This window comes from Camponotus floridanus, unplaced genomic scaffold (genome assembly GCF_003227725.1).
Source record: "Camponotus floridanus strain SB8 unplaced genomic scaffold, Cflo_v7.5 scaffold22, whole genome shotgun sequence".
Classification (NCBI taxonomy): domain Eukaryota; kingdom Metazoa; phylum Arthropoda; class Insecta; order Hymenoptera; family Formicidae; genus Camponotus; species Camponotus floridanus.
The window spans coordinates 1,414,540-1,423,003 of NW_020229348.1; positions in this window are offsets into that span (position 1 = coordinate 1,414,540).

Consider the following 8,464-nt stretch of genomic DNA (forward strand, 5'->3'; position numbering starts at 1 on the left):
AAATTAGAGAAAGATTTATGAAAACATTATCACGATTCTCTAAATAAAAATCTTATCATAAATTCAAAAGACTCTGATTACAGAAGCATGTTTGATGGTTTTGGTATATTTTACAATCACTACAATTAACCGATAAATCAAAAATCTATGTCTAAAATTATTAATTAATATAATCGATTGATTCAGAAGCAAATAAAGCGTTTAACATTTTATATATATATCATAAATATAACATTATAAACAAAAAGATAGACGCCAGGCTATTATCCATTTTTTATTGATCCAATGGCGTGAAATGTGATTCTGTATAATTATTAACGAAGGAAGAGAAGAACGAAACGTAATGCATTGCATTCTAGTACGCTTCACGGAGCGGAAGTGATCTTCACTGTCTCTTTCCTACCACTTTAACATGTCCCTTTTCTCCTACGTACCGGTTCCTGCCGTGCAATCGTGACCCTCTCCTCCTTGTCCCACCAACGCTTTCCCTCTCTCCCTGCCCCTTGGTAATCGGCAATCCGATCAACCGGAACCTCTCCAATCCACCGACCCAGACCACAAGTATCTCGCTCGAGACCGCTCCTTCGACTACCAATCATGCATTTACTCAAACGGCCCTAATCCCTCGAGTACTCTTCTTCAAGATTGTCACGTCGTTACTATTCGGAGGACTCCGACTGACCGCACACGTATTCGCTGAGTATATTCAGCCGTCAATATATCTGCGCATTTAGGATGAATACGTTACTAACTTTCTCACAAAGAAAAATGTAAGATATAAGAATATAAGTATAATTGCGAAAAATCCAAAAAGAAGCTAAAATCAAAGGGATTCTTAAATGTTACGCGATTCATCGATATGAAAAAATATTTTAAAATCTTGCGACAGAAAGATTTTTTTAGATAAAAACAGATTTCGTTAAAAATATTACATAAAATAGGTACAAAATAAATGTACTAATTGAAGAAGCTAGTTTTTTTAAATTTTAATAGGAAATATGTCCCAAAGCCAAATTTTATCATCTTCGAAATCGTGTATCAAATATAGATAAGAAGTCTTTCGTCAAAATCCTACAATATTTAGTGGCCTACAAAAAACGTACCCGTGTAAATTCGACCTCCGAATTGTCAACTTGATACACAAAACCCGGCGATATTAAAAGAGATTTTCTCGTCCGTTGTAATCGGAACTCTACGAGGTTTACGAGAATAAAGTGTAAAAAAAAGAAAAAATGCCGACAATATACAATTCACACATATCAACGTTTTAGATTTATATATTTATCTAGTCTCTGGACGCGCAAAGTTTTATGCGCGCGAGAACAATGGAGCAGAATCCAGATGCCATCTGATACACGATGTAGCTCGTCGACGCAGTAGCGATGCGTATCGTTCACCAAATTAGCATCATAATGGCGACGGTTGGTATCAGCAGCAGGTAGCCGTCATTATTAAAATATTATGAACTTCTGATGCGTTGCGAGAGAGAAAATGAAGCCCACGTTTACGTCATAGCGCAGCGGTTCGACCGGGAGAGGCGGGAGGAACCGGAAGTGACAGCGTGGGTATCATGGCGCGAGGCGACAGGCTCCGTCGCACTTGTTCAATGCGATTCAATAACGCACCTAATACATTTGTATATCTACGGCAGCGACTTTACCTTGATATTACATATTGATCGCGGCATTTTATTCAATTCTAGTTTAGCCTTCAGTTTCGATATTGGCTCCGATAATCGACAGCAACACATTTCAAGACAAATTGTTTTCAGCATTTTTTTTCTTCATTTGTTATCGTTGCTAAAATGCGTGTCATCGTAAGTTATTTTTTTCCTAAATTTAAATAAACGTGTAGATAGATTTCTTGTACGTTGCGAATTATGAAATATTTTTTGTTTATATATTGTTTCGATATTCATTTTCGTACAAAAACGAAGAAATAGGATAACCCATACATATCTATATTTGAAAAGAAATCGAAATAGTATTTAAATTTTAAATTGCACGCCCCTTCGTTTCAAGTTCTACTTTCTGAATAATATAACTGAACGAACGTTCACCGGGCCATCAATGACTGGTGGTGTGTGTCTAATCGGTTTTGGAACCGTCTTAACGGCCGGACAGTGCAGAACCAGATTGCAATGCGGTGAGGAAACAGAGTAGTGGAAGAAAAGGAGGAGGGAAGAAGATGAAGAAGAAACGCGAGAAGGCGAAGGGAGAATCAACGCTCGATGAGGAATCGATGATGACTATGCGCATATCCGTTGTTCGGCGTCCTTGAAAAGGACTGTTCCCACCTCCAGGTGTCGGTCACGGGTAATCCAACCTACTGGCTCGATGTAACGAGCGGATCGAAATCGCGAAAGAAACCTATATTCGTGTCAAAACAGCCCGGACCCGACTCGTTTCTCCTCATCTTCCAACAGTTTCGCTCAGCCTCGTCAGCAGTTAACCAACGACGTTGCAGCGCAAAAAGGCAATTCTGATGAAAAACATGAAATTACAGCACGCAATTGTTACTTATATTTGTCTGTCGTCAAAACTGATTAATTGTGTGATAAATTTATTATATTTTCTCAAAAAATAGACGCGATTTATATTAACAATAATTCATCGATTGTTCCACTCGAGCTTTCGTGCCATTTAAATATATTGACATCGTTGAATTGAGAGTCACTGTTAAATATTACACAAGTAGCTCTCATAAGTGTTTCTACTAAATTAAATCCTATCTCGGGATGGTGGAGAGAGTCCTGCGGATATGTTAGTGTATAACGACATTGAATGGACCGAGCAACATCAGGGAGGATGCGCCGTGGTGTTGAGATTTCGGGAGCAAGAAATACAAGAATAACTGCGGAGAATGCTAAACGTACCGTGACTTATTGGAGGAGTGGAAAATGAGATTTGGACATTGAGAGTGTGAACGATGATCTCATTTCTGAGAATACAATGCACGTCCATCTCGCCGGGCTTTGAAGAAAGGTGGTCGCTCTCATCACTCTCGTATGAACGTACGCATCGTTACTTTCACAGATTATCTATAATATGAGATACTGCTGGCAGACGCGTTCAATTATTCACTTATTATTTCAAACGTTTGCCTATATCTTTATCAATGAGGTGGAATATTAGTTTAATTAGTGTGTTATTGCGAATGACGAGTTTCTCTTATTAAATTCGGAAAGAAAAACAAATAGTAATTTTTAAATAATTCAGAAATATTGACTAGGAAAAAAATTATTTCAACACTTGGCGCATTGTGTGTGTGTGTGTATGTGTGTGTGTATGAGACTATTTTACAATATTATATACTCTCTTACACCTATTATGAATATGTATATCTAAAATTTTACATAAACTTTTTTTGGTGCGAGTTTTAGCTGTTATCGATTGCACAACTTTCATCTAATATCGTCAGAAGCAGACGAGGGCCGTCGCACAGGAAAGATGCAAAGCAAAGGTAGATCGAGGCAACGTAGACCTGAGTGAAGTAAAGAGCCTAAACAAACATACTCGCCTTTATTGCTACATCTCTTTGCGCCCTAACGTCCTGCTACGTTTCACACACGACATAATCGTATCTTACCTACGTGCTAAAACGTCTAATATATGTGTGTACATGTTGTATGCCATGTCGTTGAGAAAAATTATCCAATTCAATTTTGTCGATTGGAAAATTTAAAAAAAAATTTAATATTACTTGTTCAAAACTAACATGTGCATATTAAATGTAGGAAAAACGTGCAAATGTCAAGGTATATTTCAAAAAAATTTCTCCTAAAATACACAGCCATTAGTATAAAATATATACCTGAAATTGCACAGCAAGTTTCAGGACTCGTTTGATCAAACTAGATCGAAGAAGAAACCGCAGCACCATCGATTCCTCATACAATACCGTTGGGCGGTTTTGAGAACATACGTGTGCGCGAACGCGATTATTTCGAGGACTGATCATCCCGTTAAATCCTGATTCGCTGTTGCCCAGAAGCACCGGGAAGTAATCAGAGCGATAGGGCAGTTAAATAGCATCGTAACCACGACCGAATTGTTAACACGTGAAACACGCAACGTACATGTTGCTACGGGGCACAAAATCCGTTTGGTCGAATCTCCAAATCTGTATTACGCGCGTTTTCGAGATTGGCAGTGTTAACGCGACACGAGGATAATGCAAATATCGGGAAACAGCTGTTTCGACCTTAGAAAATTAACACATGGTATTTATTAAAAAATGCTTTCGCACAATTGATCATCAATTAATTGGCTGAAATTTGAGTATAATTAAGACTAAATTGTTGTTGATGAAATCACGCATCATTTAAATATATAATATTAAGATAGAATTTATAAAATATATATTATATGCAAAATAGTATCTGCGGGTATAGAAAGCGATCACAAAATATCTCTCGTCAGGCGTAGCAAAGCAAATAAATAATAGCGAGTTGAGCAATCGCTGCTTTCGACGACTTCGCCGATGCAAACATAATTAGTTTGATTATTGCTGTTTGGACGTCGTGAAATGCAGAAAGCTATGTACGCTTCTTGTTTGTACTTGGCTAAATGTATTCCACTGCATCTGCAACTGTGTTTAACACAGAGAAATAGAGATGCAGAGACGCGGTTAAAGAGGGCAAACGCGAGAGGGAGAGAGAGAGAGAGAGAAGCGCGCAATGCGCAAGCACGCGCTTGCAAGCTTTGTAAACGATAGCGAGAACGATCAATCGGTAGCGGCGAATTGTAATAGTCTATTCTGATTAGATCTCCCATTGTTGACGTTATTCGATACCACGGACTTGCCCGGTTGCGTCTAATTGTTCTCGTATGCGGTGGCATTCCGGTTACCCAATCATTTTTGGCATGTAATTGAACTATTCCCTCGGTCTTGTAGTATTTTCCAGCGAATGCGTTATCTCTCTGCGCCAAATTCATCGAAACGGTAACTTTTAATTTTTCGAAATCAAGCATTCGATCAAAAAGACATCGTATATATATATATATATTTTTTTTTGAAGCGAATAAATATCATTGCAATTTTTAATTAATTATAACAATCTAGGCATAAATATCCTTGATATTATTATATATTTAATTTTCTAGGCCATGTTATATTTTTCTTTCGCTTGTGCATGTATCCTATGGATATACGCGGTTTTCGCGCAAGAAGTTCCCCTCCGGAAATCGCTAATCAATTACATTCTTTCTGGCAAAGTAGGCAACGTCAATCAGCGCGTACGCTACGAGGGCGTTCTTCTACTTCATTCGGATGTCTAATAGCGCTTTATTGTAGCAAAACGCCAAGATGACTGACAGGAACGATTAGCGATCCGTTAGGAATACAATGATCGATCTTCGAATCTGTCAAGGGAAAACCATGCAGTCATTGGCCACTTATATTTATGGAGTTTCAATCAAGACGCAACCTCGTAGATAATAATTTTTTTATTTCTACAGTGACAGTAAATAAGTACCACGCTTTTCTAAAAAGAAACAAAATGATAAATTTATTCGCATAATATATTTTCATCGTCAAATGGCTAATAATTATAGCGACACAGTCGTTCATATTTAATAGAAATTTCGATTGCATTAAATGACTGCCAAGTAATTTTATATATATTATACACACTTTATTTAAATCTTATTTTGGATATCTTTTTCCTCTCTCTTCTCTCTGTCAGACAAATTACTTAGTCAATTCTTTTAAGCTGTAAATAATAACTGCTGTTATCTTATTTATTAATGCAATCGGAGTTATATAAAATAAAAATTTCCAAAAGAAAAATAACTTTAGTACAGTCTACTAATACAATGATTCTCACACAGAGAGAATCTTTATATCCACTTCTTATAAATATTCATTTTATTTTGTCAATAAACAAATATATCTATTCTTGAAAAATCATTGGTTTCTAATATTTTATTTACAGAGAGGTTATATAATCTTATTACCAAAATTACGTGGCTTTTATTGTTTACTCAAATAATAATTTTATTTAATTATATATATATATACAATATGATATTATATGTGTGTATGAATAGCCATTGAAAGGAAGCATAATCGTTAACGTTCTAAGCAGTACGCGAGGCCTTTTGGCCGTGTCTTTTCCAGCTTTTATAGAAACGCAAAGGCAGGGCCATGCGGCAGCCGGAGCGAGAAAGGTGTAAAGCAAGCGAAGGTAGACAGATCTCGGCACTTATCGGTCTGCGAGATAGCCATTAACGAAACTAAAAGCCTCCCCATATATCTCACTCCGGCAACCCTCCCCTTCCTCTCGCCGCCAAACGTTCCAACCCCTCGCCTACGTCGACTCCCTCCCCGCTACCTCCCTCATTTCCCTTGCCGCTACCATCCTTGAAGTAGACACATCACCGTTCGTTGTTTGTCCGAGGCTTTTGTTTTACTTGCTGATATATATTAGCCCTCTTCCCGACCGCCACGCCGGAAAAAGGAGAGAGCGAAGGAGGCAGAATCGCCCCCTCTTTTTCACATCTCCCTTTTCACCTCGAAGCGGTACAGATCGCGCCGAACTTTTCTCATCGCTCGCATTTATGAATTACCCCTCTTCTCTTTCGACATTTCCTTAGGTCACGCGATTAACATTTCATCGACGGCAGTGAATCCATCAATCGCGATTCATTAGTTCATCCAATCGCAATTTATTAATTCATCAGTCGCAATTCGTTAATCTTGCAACAAAATGACGTTTAACTGCGATAACATTTTATATATAGATTGAAAAAAATTTGGCGGCTATTTTACATCGATTAATATATTCCGTGCACGTTCCCGGGAAAATCTTCGATATTCCTGAATGTATGGGAAAAGGCTCCACTGATTTCCATTCCTCGAAAAAATAACGTACGTCCGGCGAGGAGCGTTCGTTTCGGGGGCTTCGATGAGGTTCACGAAAGAAAAACAAATATCGAAAACCAATAAACGATAAGCTGCTAATTGGAAGTCGAGACGGCGTCGGGCGTACCGATGCGGCCGCACCCGGCGATCCATCAATTCGACGCTCGCCATAAACCTCATGTAATAATTTAACAATCTGTGAAGAATTGACGCCCTTTCTTCGGTCAGTGATGTAAGCAGGTAGACGACCGGGTTATATCCGTTCCCCGACACCTACCTTCGACTCATCGTGTGCGATTGTTTATATTCGACACTTTCATCCAATCCTATCTGTATTGACTCTTGGCACGTATTTTTGATACTTTCTATTTTGTCCAATGTATTTCAGGCGAAATACGCCGCTCTTCTAATATCGATAACGACAATAGCGACATCTTAAAAGTTTTCAAGTTAAAATATTTTGCATGATTTCTCGAAAGAAAATATCTTTACACTTGAAATAACTATAAAAATTAAAATATACTTTCCAATAATTTCCTTTTACATGCATTATTACAAAAAATGTACTTATAGTTTGTATTAAAGCTCAATCTAAATCCGTTGCAAGTTTCGATTTTTCTGTTATCTGAAACTTGAAATAAGCAGTCGAGCAAAATTAAAATCGCTTGCTATATTCTAGCAATATAAAGATAGAAAGCAGAATAAAAATGTTTTAGTAAACTATTGGAAGAGATGCAGTATTATAGATATTGAAAAACCTTAAAATCTTTTTAAATATAAAGAATTTTTTTCAAGAATATTTTTCTTCGATATATTATATTAATTTATTATTAAAATTTTAACATATTTTGAGTAATATTTTTGAGATTATATGTATACTTAATTAAGACGAATTTTACATATAAACATTCATCCACGTATAAATCATTTGTAAATTTCAATTTTAATAAAAGATTGAGACATACGCAGTTATTTTTTTCAATAAATATTGTAGAACTTTTTAGGATGAGTCGTCTATTCATAATTAGCAGCAATTAATTATATTAATATCAATAAAGAAAAGAACGTTTCTAATAATAGCAAAGAGAAATGTTCATACAATCGCCACATTAATATGACGGCGCGATATTGTAGCTGATGTTCTTGGATCAACAGTGGGTGGGTGGACATTGCAAGACTCGCAAACTCGTAACAGCGATACACGACCGGACGGTGTGTGGGAGCGTGCGGCGTAACCCCGCTGATAACATCTCTAATCACACCGAGGCCGAACCAATCAGCGCTAATCCTGGCCTCGATACTCATCCAGGAAGGTTCTATAGCTCGGAGCTCCGGGATAACCGCCCTCGCAATCCCCACCGTCCTTCTCGACCCCTAGGAATCTCGTGAGCCTTGCGTATACAACATCACGTACAATTCACCATCGCATGCTATAGAGCTCGGTGCCTGCAGCTGTAGCATCATACACTGCCAACGCCACCGATCCACCGATCGAAATTACATGCGTTCGCGTATATTGCTCGTACGCGCTTCTCTTCTGTTTATGTTTCATGAAACGCGAATTGCAGCGATTAATCCAAAATTGCCGATTAAACTTTCC